The sequence below is a fragment of the Petaurus breviceps genome, unplaced genomic scaffold (genome assembly GCF_028583685.1).
Source record: "Petaurus breviceps papuanus isolate PSGF00001 unplaced genomic scaffold, PetGlider_PUasm1.0 86649, whole genome shotgun sequence".
Taxonomy (NCBI): domain Eukaryota; kingdom Metazoa; phylum Chordata; class Mammalia; order Diprotodontia; family Petauridae; genus Petaurus; species Petaurus breviceps.
The window spans coordinates 15041-32048 of NW_027186772.1; the positions used below are offsets into that span (position 1 = coordinate 15041).

The 17008-nt window shown below is 41.1% G+C and overlaps 1 long non-coding RNA gene across 1 annotated transcript; it reads right to left on the minus strand.

The window, feature by feature from the left end:
• Nucleotides 1–14811: 14811 nt before the first annotated feature.
• On the minus strand, nt 14812–16016 carry LOC138176334 (uncharacterized). The gene is made up of 2 exons (XR_011172216.1): nt 15054–16016; nt 14812–14998 (listed from the first exon to the last, which is right to left on the minus strand). It is a non-coding gene; the product is annotated as an uncharacterized lncRNA (long non-coding RNA).
• Nucleotides 16017–17008: the final 992 nt, after the last annotated feature.

Genomic DNA, 17008 nt, shown 5'->3' on the forward strand with positions numbered 1-17008 from the left:
TAGAGTCCCTTGCCTTTTTTCACAGAAGATCACAGGATTTAGAGCTGGGAGGAACTTCAGAAGCCAGCTCCCCCTTCACACCTTCACACACATACACACTCTCTCTCTCTCTGTCTCTCTCTGTCTCTGTCTCTCTCTCTGTCTCTGTCTCTCTCTCTCTTCTGTCTCTCTCTGTATCTCTGTATCTCTGTCTCTCTCTGTCTCTCTCTCTGTCTCTCTGTCTGTCTCTGTCTCTCTCTGTCTCTCTGTCTCTGTCTGTCTCTCTGTCTCTGTCTCTCTGTCTCTGTCTCTCTCTGTCTGTCTCTCTGTCTCTGTCTCTCTGTCTCTGTCTCTCTCTCTGTCTCTGTCTCTCTGTCTTTCTGTCTCTCTGACTCTGTCTCTCTCTCTCTCTCTCTCTCTCTCTCTCTCTCTCTCTCTCTGTCTCTCTCTCTCTGTCTCTCTCTCTCTCTCTCTCTCTCTTGTGTCTCCCTGCTGGGTTATACTACAAGGAGCAAGGCTCAATACAAGATGGCAGGCCCAGTTCCAAATCATAGATGCCATTAATTAAAAACAGCCTGACCTTACCTAACGTCTTCAGGATGTCTTTTAATAACACTAAACTTCCTCCCCTCATTAATGAGTGCTTCTCTGTAATCACTGGGCAAGCCTACTCGACACTACCATTACAGGCAGATCCCAGGGTCCATCAGGACTGCAGTTGTTTGGCAGACCAACTCCTTGCTATTCAACAAAGGAAGCCATTGTGTCCCTGTCTATAGCCCCACGGATCTTTCCCAAAGGTCCCTTTAGAACATGTGCACATGTACTTCCATCCCCTGATGTGCTGAATGCAATAATAGCCAGACAACCATGGTAAATTGCTATCACCCTGGATTGTGACCTAACTTTGTCTATCATTCTCTGAAAGGCATATGTGGCAGCTGGGCTATGTGTGTGTGTGTGTGTGTGTGTGTGTGTGTGTGTGTGTGTGTGTGTGTTTGTGGGAAGGGGGAGGGAAATTTATGGTGCTTTTGTCCAAGGCTAGGAATATATGAAATGACTAATAGAGTGACAAGGTGTCACTGTCTTCACTGGATCAGCTGCTTTTTGGGTCTAATACAGCCACACAGCTGGAGAGTCCAATAATGGCTGAGAAGCCTTGGTTTTGGCGAATTCCCAATTGGCTCCAAGTGCACTTGAGAAAGTTCCTTGCAATGTTTAAAGTAGCACCTGCTTGACAATCCCAAAAGCAAGTTTTCCCTTTTCCATCATACTGTACATCTGTTATTTTGCTGACATGGAAACCAGGGTAAGAGTTAGATTCATTACTCACCCATGAAGTTGATTCCTGCTAAGCTGAAAAGACCTTAGTATGTTCTTGCCATGATTGTCCTAGCCACTGGACAGATGAAATCTCTATAAAGATTATTTGGGGTGAGGTCAATAACAAATCTTTTATACCCTCAGGCTCAATTTGATGATGGTCAGGAGGTAGTACTGAAAACCCTAAATAGCTATGCAAGTGAAAGAAGGTACTTTTTATAAAATTAAAGTTTTATTGATACTTTTTATTTTTATACCAGTCATTTGAAATATACTGCCTCCAAACCCACCCAGTTGGTCCATCCTTGGAACAACGACAAAAAAAAGTGGTTAAGCAAAAATACTGAGATAGTGGCCTCTCTGACAATGCCTGCAACATTCTGTACCCTTAGCCCTCCACCTCATTAAGGAAAGGAAGGAGATGCTTTTCTTCATGGGATTCATTTTTGATTTCTTTTAACTGAGAGAATATGATGGGAAGAAACTATTTTAAAGGTGAACTTTTCTGTCTATAATGAATTACCTAGTTGTGGCAAAGGGAAACTTTGTACCTAGACTTGTAAATAAAGGAAAGACAGGCATAGAGGATTTTTTAACAGCTACATTTTTCATGGATATAAAAGGAAGAACTACTTTTATGCTGTTGGTTGGGGCTGGGGAGGGAATAATACTAGGTGACTTGAAAACACTTTAATATTGTGGCATGTATCTTAGTCTAGTAGCAGATTCTTTCTGTGAGGCTCTGTTGTGTACAATAAGGTGAAAGAAAGAAAAAAGAAAGAAAGGAAGAAAGAAAGAAAGAAGGATGAAAGAAAGAAAGAGAAGGGAAGGAAGAAAGAAATAGAAAAGAAGGAAGGAAGGAGGGTGGAAGGGGGAGAAAGAAAAGAAGGAAGAAAGGGAGGGTGGAAGGGAAGATGAAAGAGAGGTAAAGAAAAAGAAAGGAAGAGAAGGATGGAGACAAGAAGGAAGGATAAACCAGTGAAAGGGAGAATGGATGGATACACCAAATCTCAAAGAGAGGTGAGTAGAGTAGAGACTATGGAAGTCCATAATCATTGGAGAACAATTTATTTTGATAGGATAAACTTTTCGGCATCCAAACAAGGGGAATGCTTTAACCACTAAGACAAATTTATATAATACATGGTTTTGCACAAAGTATACAATAAATAATTTTTGAATTTAACTAAGTAGTTTGGGATATGCTGTATAGACAAATTATGTTCTAAAATTTTGTAAATTGGAGGTTTGGAGCTAGGAATGTGGTTTTCTTATGAAACAATGTGGTAAATAGTTTAGGTTCCCAGGAAAGCCCACAAAAGTCTATTTAACCTGTGTGTGTGTGTGTGTGTGTGTGTGTGTCTCTTTGTCTCTTTGTCTATGTGTCTCTCTGCGTGTGCATTTGCTTCTGCCATGGATTCCATGAAATTCTCCTATAACTTAACTGACATTGAGAGTTGTCAGAGGCAGTAAAAGGTTGTGATTTACCCATGCTCATACAGCTAATGTGCCAGTATGGGTCAGAAGCAAGACTTGAACCTGAATCTTCCTGACTTGAAGACCTGTTTGCTATCATTCTATTTAACCTATCATGTCAAAGTTGAATTCTGCAGACTGTCACTAAGTTTAACTCCAAAGAAGAGCCCCATTTCTTTGCAGAGGTAGATAACTTTGGGTATGGAATACCACATATTATGTTGGACTTTTAAAGAAAATTGTTATTTAGTATGGAACTGTAGTTTTTCTTTTCTTTTTTTGTTATTGTTATTCATCCTTCATTTTTTCAGAGAGGACCAAAGACATCACGGGTAATGTCTTGACTTGCATGTGAATTAGAGTTAGGTGAGGTGGAGTTATACAAAATTATCAGCCTTACTTTTTCTTCCTGAGTTGTTGAAGTCCTGGTGGCAAGACAAAAAATCAGGGATGTAGTGGATGACCTTGGCATCTTTGATGTTTGCCCAAGCTCTAAATGTTCCACAGCACCTGTGTCAGCTGCCTTCAGAGCTGTTGAAACAAATTGTTCTCATCCACTCATTCTGCCAGGGAAAGTCTTCACATGCTTGGAGTAGATATTCCTGTAACTCACCAAAAGGTCTGAGGCATAGTGGTTACCATCAGCCTGGTTTAGACTGTCTGCCTAGGTGATTTTACTGGGCTGTGCCTGATGCCCATTTTACAGCTTCTTGGAGCCACAGGTAAGAGTTGAGTGCTAGGTAGACAGCAAAGGTGGATAAGCAGTCCTGAAAAGGGCTTGCCAAGTCCTCATACCACAAGTGCTAGTCTTCCTAAGTGCCCCACTTGGGCAGGTAGGAAAAATATTGGTGACAAAAAGGCAAAAATTAGGGAGGTGAATAGGTGATAGGGGTTGGATTTGTGATTCTACTGATATATGGAATTCTCAAATGAAGATCCATGTAGTCAAAGCTATGATTTTTCCAGTAGCAATGCATGGCTGTGAGAGTTGGGCTATAAGGAAAGCTGAGCACCAAAGAATCAATACTTTCAAACTGTGGTGCTAGAGAAGACTTTTGAGAGTCCCTTGGACAGCAAGGAGATCAAATCAGTCAATGCTTACAGAAATTGATTCAGACTAGTCACTGAAAGGTCAAATACTGAAACTAAAACTTATATACTTTAGCTACATAATGAGAAGACAGGTTTCATTGGAAAAGACCCTGATGTTGAGGATTATTGAAAGCAAGATGAAAAGGGAAAGGCAGAAGATGAGATGGATAGATATTGTCATGGAAGCAATGAACATGAGCTTAGTCAGACTTAGGGAAATAGTGGAGTATGGAAGAACCTAACCTGTAGTATTGTCCATGGGGTCAGGAAGAATCAGACACAATTTAATGGCTAAACAGCAACAGATGATGAAACTCCCTCTACCAATGATGTCAGTACATTCTTTGGAGTTTTATAATCTTTAATATGTAAATATGTTTTGTGTGATTGCACATGTACAATTTGTATCAAATTGCTTACCATCTCAGGGAATGGGGATGGGAAGGAGGAAGGGAGATAATTTGGAACTAAAAAAAATTTGTTAATGAATGTTAAAAATTGTCTTTACATGTAACTGGGGAATATATATAACAGGGATTTTGTAGTCTCAGACAGTTGTATAAAGCACCAAGAATAATGTGACTCACCCAGGGTAACACCATCAATACCAAAATTGGTTTAAAATCACCTAACTGAAATAGTACTATTAGTAATATAGTTTCAATGATCTGTGTTATGAGTTAAATAGACTTTTTGTGAACTGGCCTGGGAACCTAGCCAACATATTATTCATTTGCTTCTGTGGGGAAATGGATTCTATTGCCTTGATGCAAGAAACATGGTGGCTTAGAGAATACTTCTTGCTTCTAGGACCCTGGAGGGAACCCACCCCAGTGTCAAGTGGGTGGGCCATTTTTATGTAAAAGACACGTGTAAATTAGGAGTTCATAAACCCAGGAATGCCTGCATATTGTAATGGGTTAGAGTAGCTCCTTAAAAATCCTTGCAGTATTTGATTGAAAAAAGGGAAAGCTAGGGAATTCACAGCAAAAGCTGACCTATATCCTCTCAGCTTTGACCAGAAAGCTGACCTATATCCTCTCAGCTTTGACCAGGAGCTTTCTCTGACAGTGTGTTAGATGGGAGTTCTGCCAAAGAGTGATGGCTAGACCTTCATTACAGTTCACAGGCTGCCAGCAGGAGACCACTTATGCTCATGGCTGCCCAACCATCTATATGACACAGTATATTGTGAATGAACAAAGAGGCCAACTACCTTCTTACAAAGCTCCCATCATAATGAGGGAGTCCTATTTAATTTTACATTTTTGGTTATTTCATATGCAGGTGAGTTAGAGGCCCAAATATTTGCAAGGTTTAGTTAGACAGTCACTGGAAATATTGGTTAATGAAGTCCATGGCTCTCCAGAATATGCAAATGGTGTGTCGTGTGCCTAGTCTCCTTTGTTACTCAGATAACATCAAGCCAGCCACAGACTCATATGGAGAGAGGGCCAACTCTCCACAGTTTAGGATTACAGAAAATGGCAGGTTTTCATCTCTTGTTTGGGAGGAAAGAAGCCACACTCTTCTGTCCATATGAGTATAGAACTGTACAATCTGCAAAGGTATAGATATGTGATGTTTAGATAGAAAAAGACAGTACTGTAAATTGTGTTCCATCAAAGGTATGGTTCACAGAAAGGTCAATGGTAAATTCACAAACTGAAAAATTCTTCCTTTTTTTCTTCTGGATGATAGATACAACCTACAGATTTAGGAGGTAGGCAGCTTCATTTGGGGTCAGTGTGTGTGTGTGTGTGGGGGGATGTTCATTCTATGAAGGATGACTGGCCTAGTTATTTAATAGAAGTCCTATGCTATTTAGCTGCAATACCAGTAAAAAGACTGAAGTTTTTTTTCAAAGCTTATACTGTGTGACTTCAGGAGGGTTCTTTTCAAGTGCCCTATAATCCCTTACAAATGCTCATTATTAATACTGCAAATACTTATAGAGTACCTTAGATCCAAGAATGTCAGGCAGCTTTTCAAACATTATTTCATGAATCTTCAAAACCCCTGTGGATGGCAAATATTGTTCCTCATTATGGGGGTAGACATGAAGAAACATGGTTGATGTGATTTGCTCAAGGTTATGGCAGAGTGCAGGCTGCCAGAACCCTATTCTTATTAACTGAAGGCCAGAGCTCAGATGGAAGGTGCCATCCAGAAATGCAGTCAGGTTTGAATTACTCAAGGGTTCCTTCTGGGAAAACACTGAGCAATTTCAAACTGTGTGACTGGAGGCATTGAGTCTATGGAAAACTGAGGGATAGGAACCTGATACTGAAATTCAACAAATTTATTTAATTAAGAAGAATATTTAAATATAACACACTGCCATGGAATTTATGTGGGAGTAGTAAAATCTCTGAGATTTCCTTAACTGTAGGGATTTCTTCCTTCTAGACCAGGGATTCTTAATCTTTTTTGTGTCTCATAGAAGACCCTCTAGAAGTCTGGTGAAATTTATGGACCTCTTCTCAGAATCATGGTTTTGATTTTTATTTATTTATTTTTTTGAGGCAATTTGTAGTTAAATGACTTACCAAGGATCACACAGCTAGTAAGTGTCAAATGTCTAAGGTCGGATTTGAACTCAGGTTCTCCTGACTCCAGAGCCATGCTCTATTCACTTCGCCATCCAGCTAGCCCAGAATCATGTTTTTAAATAAAGGAAATGCTAAATTACAGTGAGAGGCTAGTAGAAATAAAGATTTTGTTCTTTTTTTCCCCATCAGATTTCCCAGATGCCTCGAAATCTATCCACAGACTTCAGGTTAAGGACACTGGACTAGATAGATTTCAACCTTTCTATGACTTCATAAATAAGTCCTAAGGATTTTCCTAAGCCAGTGATCTGCAGACTCAGAAGTTAAATCCTGACATTTCTGACTCTTCTCATGTACTGAAGTCTTTAAAAACACACATAAAATTAAAGAAAAGAAATCTAATGTTACTTACATATTTGATGTGAGAGAGCAAATTGTAATGGAGTTAATCTCTCTTTGGCAGTATTGCTGGACTTCAGTCTCCTTGGTCTAGGGATCATTCCTTCTAGGGAAATGAATGAATGAATGTATGAAAAGAAAGCATTTTTTAATAGAGCTGCTACTGTGTGCCAGGCTCTATGTTTAGCCCTCGAGATACAAATACGACCATGAAACAGATCCTGCCCTTGAGGAACTTATTTTATTTTATTTTTTTGCTTTTTTTTTTGCCGGATCATGCTCTTCTCTCACCCAGGATCAACAGGGTTCCCCACTGACCTTTTACTTTCTCTTTGGCATTTATGGGTTGAGAAGTAGGGGAAACCATCACAGCTGCCAGCTTCTTGAGTCTGCTCCAGCCAGTCTTTGCTGCTGGTCTGGCCGCTGCTGGTCTGGGCCCATGCAGCTCACACAGGACTGTGCTTGGCTCCCAGCTTGGTGAGATAGACCTCCCTGCTGGCCTGCTAGGCTGCCTTCAGTGGGAGATTTGTCTCTCTGTCCCTTTGTGGGTTCTGTAGCTCTAAAATTTGTTTAGAGTAATATTTTACAGGTATTGGAGGTGGTTGGAGCGGGAACTCAAACGAGTTTCTGCTTTTACTCCGTTGTGTTGGCTCTACCCCTCCTCTTTTCTTCTTAACTCTTCTAATCTCTCTTCCATTTGGCTTCTCGCCTTATCATTCAACTCAAATTGTCCTTTCAAAGTTAGCAATTATCTTTTAATTGTCAAATCTATGCCCTTTTCTCAGTTTTAATCCTTTTTTTTCTTTTTTGAAAGCAATTGGGGTTAAGTGACTTGCACAAAGTCACACAGCTAGTAAGTATGTCAAGTGTCTGAGGCTGGATTTGAACTCAGGTCCTCCTGACTCCAGGGCCAGGGCTCTATTCACTGTGCCACCTAGCCACTCCCCAGTTTTCATACTTCTCAACCTCTCTGCAGCCTTTGATATTGATGGAATCCTTATAAAACTGCCCCCAGCCCCAACATTCTAACTTCTCTATGGGCTGCACTGAACTACAGTTATATCCTAATTTAACAACACAATCCGGCTTTAACCACCCCACAGGCCCTCAGGCCCAATGTATCCACTGCAGCCACTGCCCCCTGCCCCTATTCAATATCCTAACTTCCTCATATATTCCTCACTACCTCACTCGAACAACAGGTGTGTCCATGAACTCATATATCTTACAACAACAGGCGTGTTTATGTGATGGGATCCCAGCCACTGCCTCTAGCTAGCTACTGCCCCCAACCTATTCTTTGTATTTCTCACAGAAAGAGCAGGTGTGTCCATACACTCAACCACAAGCACATCCATCTAATCTCAGACAGGACCACAATACTCAGCCAATCAGAAAGTAGCACCACCAGGATGCCCAAGCAGGATGTGGACTCCAAAACAATGGAAGGGACTTTCCCTAAGTAGGCACCTGGGCAGTACTAGTAAAGAACTGATCTAGAGTAAACTTATGATGCACAGAGGCTTATTATAATGTAATTATAATACATACATACCATCCCAATGGGTTTTCTGTATGCATTGTGGGTAATCACATGCACAGCTCCACTGAGGCCACAGCCCCTCCCCCATTACCTAATCCTTTAACAAACCCCTCCTCCCTTTTTAATATTCATAATTTCTCCTGTGTAATCATCATCATCATTAAACTATAAATTTGCCTGTCTTGTCTTACTAAGTTACTAGTTTTTCTTGGAACTCAGCCTGTTGGAGGCATCATTCCCAATAAATGCCTTCATTTGAATTAGAGGTGGTCTGAGGCTGAATTCTTTGAGAAGACCCCCACAACAAATCCTACATTTATGACATTGGTTCTTCTCCTACCTGTTTATTCATTTCTTCTTAATCTCCTTTGCTGGATCTTCATCCAGCTCATGCCCACTAATTGTGGGTGTCCTACAGGGCTCTACCCTAGGCCCCTTTCTCCCTTGATATTATTTTGCTTGGTGATTTCACCAGCTTCCATGGATTTAATTACCTTCTCTAAGCTGATGACTCTCAGATTTATTTATCTATCCCTAACCTCTCTCCTAACCTCCAAACTCTCATCTTCCACTCCCTATTGGACATCTCACACTGGATGTCCCACTGTTGTTGTTCAGTCATTTTCAGTTGTGTCTGTCTGTGTTGTGTTACATCATTTGGGGGTTTCTTGGCAAAGATATTAATGCAGTTTGCCATTTCCTTCTCCAGCTCATTTTACAGATGAGAAAACTGATGCAAATAGGGTTAAATGACCTGCTGAGGGTTACATAGTAAAGCCTAATTTGAACTTAGGTCCTCCTCACTCCAGGACCAGTGCTCTATCCATATTTCCACCTACCTGTTCCAACATCTTGAATTCAACCTGTATGTCCAGTGGTGGATTAATTTTCCTTTCTCCAAACTCCTCCCTTCTTCCTAACTTTCCTATTAATGTCAAGTTTCCTATTAAGGTTAATCTTCCTAATTATCTAGGTGTCATCCCTGACTTTTCACTCTCTCTTAGGTCCTTACATACTTTAAGTTCCCAAACCCTGTCAATTTTACCTTTATAACGTTTCTACTAGATGTTTTCTTCTCTTCTCTCCTCTGACACTGCCACTACCCAGATGCAGGATGTCATCACCTCAAGCCTGATGATTGGTCTCCCTGCCTCAGATCTCTACTCACTCTAACTCCATACTCCCTTCAATGGTCAAATTAATTTTCCTAAGGTTCTAATTATACTATCAATAATCTCTAGTGGATCCCTATAACTTCCAAGATTAAATATGAAATTCTTTGTTTGGCATTCGACTTTCCTCCCTTTCCCCTACTCCCTTGCCAGCCTTTTCAGTCTTCTTATACTTTACTCCACCCCTTCCCTCTCTCTCTCCCCCCCTACAATGCACTCTGATATCTGAAGACAATGTCCTCCTTGCTGTTCTTTGAACATGACACTCCATCTCCCAATACTGCATTTTCATTGACTGTCCCCATGCCTACATTTTTCTTTCGTCATTTCTACCTCCTGGTTTCCCTAGCTTCCTTCAAATTCCAATTAAAACCCTGACTTCTGCAACAAACCTTTACCAACCCCCCTTAAATCTAAAGCCTTCTTTCTGTTTATTATCTCCAATTTATTTTGTATCTAACTTTTTGCATGTATTTATTTTCATGTTGTTTTCTTCCCCCATTAGACTGTGAGATCCTTGAGAGCAAGGGTCATATTTTGGTCATTCTTTGTATCTTTAGTGCTTAGCAAAGTGTCTGGAACATAGTAGGTGTTTAGTAAATGCTTGTTGACTGATTGACTGAATGATGAGGATTGCAAAAAATGCCATTAGACTTGGTATTTAAGAGGTCAATTGTCATGTAGAAGAGAGCAGTTGCAGTTGAATGATGAGGCTAGAAGCCAGACTTCATAGGGCTTAGAAGGGAGTGAGAAGAAAGGAAGAAGCAATATCCATGCAAGAAACTTATAATCTGCTGGAGAAGACATTATAGAATGGTATCTAGGATGCATGTAGAAGAATTTATCTTGATAAGGAGGACTACCTCTTTATGTGAAGCAGAGGAGGAAGACAGAGGTGTGTGTGTGTGTGTGTGTGTGTGTGTTGTGAAATGAGGGAAGTCTGAGTGATGTGAAATGAGGGAACTCATCAAATAGCCACATTTTTTTTCTTCCAGTTTTAGTCAGTAGCACCAGAATAGGAATAAAGGAGACAGATAGTAAGAGTTTGACAAGGTGTGACTGGTGATAGAATAAGGAAAAAAGGGATTTGTATGTGGAGGGTAGGGTAGAGTCAAACTAATTCACCAATGAGACCACCAAGGAGAGAAAGGAAAGGGAGGGGAGAGCATAGCCAGTGCACAGGTGGTGGCCTGGGAAAGAACTGAGGAGTGGAAGGATTGGAGGTCATGGTCATGATTAGGACAAACAACAAGGTCGATGGGTTGTAAGGCATAGGGAATGGTGGAATGACAAAATGTGGGCAGATACAAGAATATGGGAGTTCACAATGATGGAAGAAGAACTTGAGGGGCAATGTCAAGGGTAGATGTGTAACTGATGTAGAGTGGACAAGGAGGGTATAGGAACTGAGACTGAGGAACCAGGAAGTTAGGAGAGTTGGGGGGGTATCAATGTGTATATTAAAGTTCCCTGCCTCTGACTTCACACTGACCGTGGGAACCTGGTCAGTCATTGAAATCCTCTGCCCCAGGCAACTGTCTACCACTATAAATTGCAGGGTTGCCAATCAGCATTGATAGTGGAACTCCTTAATTTCTGTACCAGGAGTTTTCTATTATCAGTAAAACCACAGATTGAGGGAGATTTACTACCTTGTATTCTGGATTCTGATTTGGGGGTATAAGGTTTTTTAAAATCATTTTATTAATGCTTTAAAAAAGTTACCATCACTTCCCAAAGATTCTCTTTCACCCCTAATAAAACTCCTCCTTGAAACAAGAAGTACAGTTAGGAAAAACAAGGCAAATTACCATGTTTGTGATGTCATGCCTATATTCCTCTACCTCCTCTCTACAAAGGAAGTGGGGAAACATACCTTGTCATTAGTCCTCTGAAGTCAAGACTGGTTAATACATTTATTAATGGCAGGCTAGTATACTTATAGCTCAGGTTTGAAGATGGAAGGAAATTAGGCACTCCTAGGTCATTCAATAGTTAACAAAAGGAGGTTTGCTACTCATAGCCTAGAAATGGTATTGAACTAGGATGCTCCATACTTAGCTTGGGCAGGTAGATTTGGCTCCCCTTCTCTCTCTATGGCTGCTCAGGAGGGCAGGGTATGGTGACTGGCATGGTCTTGGGCATCCACCAAATCTGAAGTCTCCCTCCCTCCCCTTTTAATGCCCTTAGGCTACCAAGAAACCATATGTTTTATAAGAAGAGAATGAAAATTAGGGAGATCCATAATCCCATCTCTTCTGGGATTTCTTGGCCCTTTGACCACTTCTTCCTTTCTTTCTAATTTTTATTCAACCTTAAGTATCTCTTTTCCTGTTTCCTTCAAAAGTGCTTAGATAACTCCTATCCTTAAAAGAAAACAAAAACATACAAACAAAAAACATCTTCCACTTGACCCTTCAATCCCCTCAAGTTATTGTCCTACACATCTCTTTCTTTTCACAGCCAAATTTCCAGAAAAAGCTATTTATGCCAACTGCCTTCACTTTCTCCCTTTCACCTTCTCCTAGCTATAAACTTTACCAAAAAACTCTTAATTGCCACCTCCCAGACTTTAATTAGAGTGTAAACTCCTTGAAAGGTGGGACCGTTGCATTTCTTGTGTTTATATTACCAGTACATAGCACAGTGCCTAGGCACATAGTAAGCCCTTAATAAATACTTGTTGATTGATTGCTTGGTTACCTTCAATGTAGTCATTGAAACCAATTGACCACCACCTTCCCAACTCTCTCATTCATGGGTTTTTAAAAATACCACTTCTCCATTGGTTCTCTTCCTACTTACTGCTCACCCTTTCATTGCTCTCCTTTTCTGCCCGGAAGGCACTCACACTAGAAAACCAATTAGTGGGAATGGAGAAAGCAGTCTTTCCCATTATGGGTATTCAGGGCAAGGGGTGAGGCCAAGCAGGAAGAAGGAGGTAGAGGAAGAGGAAGAGTTTCCTTCCCTTTCCAGTTGACTTAGGGGAGTGAACTTCTCTAAGATGTTCCTGCTTTGCTCAGCTTTATCCCTTCTTCCACTTTTGAACTCAAGTTGATCTCCAAAAGCCTCCTGTTTTGCTTTGTGCCTCCTCCATAGGGGTAACTGCATCCTTTTTCACAGTTCAGCATTACCCCACTCCATCACCGCAGGGTAATATCCACCCTCTCCCCCTTCCAATGGCACAGAGACCAAATGTACCTTTTCCAAGTCATAGTGAAATAAACACCATTAACATTGACAATAACAATGACAGCTCTTGAATGTCTGCAAAAGTACTTTCCTCACAGGAGATTTTGCAAATGAGGAAACAAGATTTACCTAAATGAGGCATCTGGGTAACAAAATGACCTAAGAGTCCTGGACATCGTGTTAGTAAGACCTCAGTTTAAGTTGTGAGACCATGTTTGGGAACTTAGCAGCCTCCCTTCTGCACTAAAGGAAGAAGCTTCAGACAATCTCAAGTCCCAAGTGTAATGTTAATAGTGATGAGGTTTGCATTGGGTTGAGGCAGGTCGTGTCTAAAGAATTACAAAGACTCAGGTCGACCCCAAGTTAGTTGGAAAAATTTATTAGAGTTTTGAGGTTTCATGCTCTGGAGAGTGGCTAAGTCCCTTAGAGGAAATTAGCCCTCTCAGTAAGGCTAGACACATAATTTTATAGAGAATATGATGCTGATTACATAATCAATATATACATAGAATTATGGGAACATGATTGATATTAGAAGGGCAGGAGGGGTTTGTTGAGGGATTATGTAATGGAGGAGGGGTCCCAGCCTTAGGGTAACTGTGCATGTGGTTACCCATAATGCATACAGTTAGGGGGGCATGTATATATGGTAATGATATTATAGTATTTTATATAATATCATAGGTTCACTCCAGGTCAGTATTTTACTCTCACTGTGCAGGTGCTAACATAGGGTGGGCCCCTTTTAAGGTTAGGTGGTCAAGCATCCTGCTCTACATCCTGGTGGTGGTGTCTTCTGATAGGCTAGTTATTGTAGTCTTGTCTGGTGAAGATGGATAGTTAGGTATTGTGGTCCTGTCTTGGGCTAAATGGATGATGCCATTGTGATTGAACACCTATTCTCCTGGAAAGGTCTGGGGGTGTGCTGGGTTTCTATCACATGGGCACTCCTGCTGCTTTTGTGGGAACTAAGAGTTCAGGGATGCACTGTTTTTTTAGTGAGCAGTGAGGCATAAATTAGGACATTGATGGGGGAGGGGGGTAAGGGGCTGCTAGGTAGATACAATGAGCCTGTAGTGAAGTTTGGATATTAGGGCTGGGGGCAGTTCTGTTAGGACTCTATCATTAGCATATAAGATCTCCCCTGCCCATTAAAAGACTTCACATGGAGCCCATTAAGGGAGGCTTGATTAGGGGAGGCTTGCTTGTAGGAAGGCTTTCACACCTTTTGTTCATTTCTGATTAGGCACTGGGTCATGAGGGTTGTGATGCCCTCTAAGGTTAGCATTTTGCTTTGGTGCTTACTCATTGGAAGAGTGTTCTTGTGATTTGGCCAGATGAAACTCTGGGTAGCCATTAAGGACCTCCTCCACCTTTGAAAAACCCAGATGTTGGTGCTTCTCTCTCTGGTAACTTTGTATATTTTGCCTTGGTCAGACATTTGGATCTGTCTGTTGATTTGTGTTAATTTCTCAGACAGAAGCCCTGTCTGTTGGTCTTTATTTTTCTGCTTGTATCTTCTCTATTTTCTTTGTTTGGCTATTCTCTGAAGTTCAGGGTGTTGATTTTCCCCCTGAACTAATGAATGTAATTAAAAAAAAAAGTTGTTGACCCCTTGAATAGCTATCTTTCCTAGTAAAGCAGATCTAAGAACCTGTGCTAGCAGCTATCCTGGGTATGCCAGTGTGGTTGCCACTATACCAAGTCACCCACCTGAAATAAGGCCTTCAGGAACATCCAACATCCCCTTTTGTCACCTGAGAAGGTTGAATATTAACTAGCCAACAATTCTCTAGACCAGGTGTGGGGGAACCTTTAGCTTCAAGGCCACATGTGGCCCTCTAGGTCCTCATGTGTGGCGATTTGACTGAATTCGAATTTCCTAATCCCTGCTCTAGACACTCCCCTTTCCTTCTCTCTTTCCTGAAAGAGTCAGTACCAGTCTCCAAACCTTGATCTTCACACTGGATCTAGATTCCCTATTTGTTCCAGACTCCCCATGCCTGGTCCTGCTTGACCCAGATAAGAAACTGTAATGTAATATCAAGCAAAGGCAACTTCCCAGGTTCAAAATACCAGCATAGGTGCTCTCTATTTTATTCAGTAACAAACCCAGAACAGAGAAGATCAAAACATGACATCATTCAAAATACAGCATTTACTAAGTGTGATTAAATCATCTCCAAGGCCTACCCCACCCCAGGACTTTCCAATCATTCAATCAATTACAAAGTCTCTGTTCCAAATACTTCTCCACCCCTAGGCTATACCTTAAGTAAGTCCAAAAGTCTCTGTTCCAAATACTTCTCCACCCCTAGGCTATACCTTAAGTAAGTCCACCACAAAGCCCCTCTTCTCAAATGCAGATTAGTTTCCAAACATAAGTAAAATACATTCATTTGCTCAACCATAGAACACAAAAAGGTCAAAAGTTCCCCACCCCTGGATCACAATTGAATCTACCCCAGAGTTACATCAAGTTTAAACACAGCACTTAATACCCAAATGGAGGTCTTTTCTTCATCTTGACATGAGGCAAGTTCTCAGCAATCTTAGTTCCTGGAGAGACAAGGCTTAGCAAGGCCATAAGATACATTGCCAGTCCCTTCATGAATTTATCCTCTGTCTGTAGAACAGTCCTAGAACCCCTGAACACATTAGCAAAGCCCTCTCCCAGGATTTCTGTAAACATACAACAAGAAAATCCTTCTTCAGGGCTTCTGAACCAACAGAAAGGCTCCCAGACCCCTGCAACAACAGCACTGTCCTTCACCAGTGGACAGTATTCATTCTGTCTGCCGGACAGTCTCCAGACCCCTGCAACAACAGTACTGTCCCTCACCAGTGGACAATATTCACTCTCTGTCTGCAGGACAGTCTCAGGCCTTCTTAACCAAATGCCAGGTTCCAGGACTTCTTCAACAGGACAGTCTTTCACCAGTGGACAAATCTGGCAAATAACATCAAAACAGACAGACAAAGTACCAGCAAAACAGCCATGTCTCCTCAGTCCTTGGCAGCTCAGGGGGCAGGTCTCAAAAGTCCAGGGCAATTCAAAGCGGCCACCAGCAATTCTCTTAGTCTCTCTCCACGAGGTGCTGCTTCCAAAAAGAACTTCCGCCTCTCTCTTGTCTCTCCAAATCTACGTCACCAGCTCCTCCCAGTCAGGACTTTCTTTTCACATCAAAAAGTCCATCCCACAGGTGGGATTAACAAGCTCTGGGTTTTAATACAATCAATTTGAAAACCAAGCCAATACAGGGGAATCTTTAATTGCCATTACTATCACAGAAACCTATAAAAAACCCACTAGGCTTTACCAGTTTGAGTGTCCCCTTCCAGTATGATCCTGGAGGCCCTGAAGTGTTTCCATTTCTCCCTGTCTTCTCCTCTGATTGTGAACATTTCCCCTCAATAAAACTGCCTTACTTTATTTTCTTTCTGATGATCTTCTCTCATATTCTGTCTTGTAGTGTTCTGCCTTTCTTTGTTACTATACCTGAGGATTGTGAACCTCACTCAAATTACATTAAGGCAAGTTTAATTTCTCTGGGACTCGATTTACTCATCTGTAAAAAGATGGTTTTGAACTCAGTGATCTCTCAGATCATTTTCACTCTATATCTGTGAATTTGTGAAAGTCAAGGAGGTCAAATGTCTTTAATGACAAGGTTGCTGAGACTTTAACCTAGGTGTCTGTGCTATAAGAATCTGTGTTCCCTTAAGTTAAGCTACCCCGAGGTTCCACTGGTAAAGGCATCCTCTTGTTCAAACCTTAGCACATCTTGCCTTTTTTCACTCCTTAGTACAGATAATGACTGAGGAATGTGAAAATGTCCCCCTACATCTTAGTACACTCACTTTATCAAAAACTTAATTTTACCTGGACTGACAAGGAATATTTTCAGGAAAAGGTCATTCCTACTCCCCTCATCCTTACTTATTCATTCAGCTATGATGGGGACAGTCTTCTTTCACATTTGCTTATTTATTTTCTATAATACCATGGGAAATACAGTCATGTTGACAGTAAATTGTAGAAGTAAACAACTCTTGTTTATGTTTAACCAATAGAATCTATCCATTTAACAACTCAACAAGTATTTGTTAAGGGCTTACTATGGTCAAAGCAACTGTGGCAGGTCCATAGGACATCCAGAGATGAATGAATGATACAGGGTCTCTGCCTTCAGACTAGAAAGGAACTCACCCTGGTACACAAATGAACACAATACAAATTAGAATATTAATTGCATACAAATAAAATAAGATGTATTTTG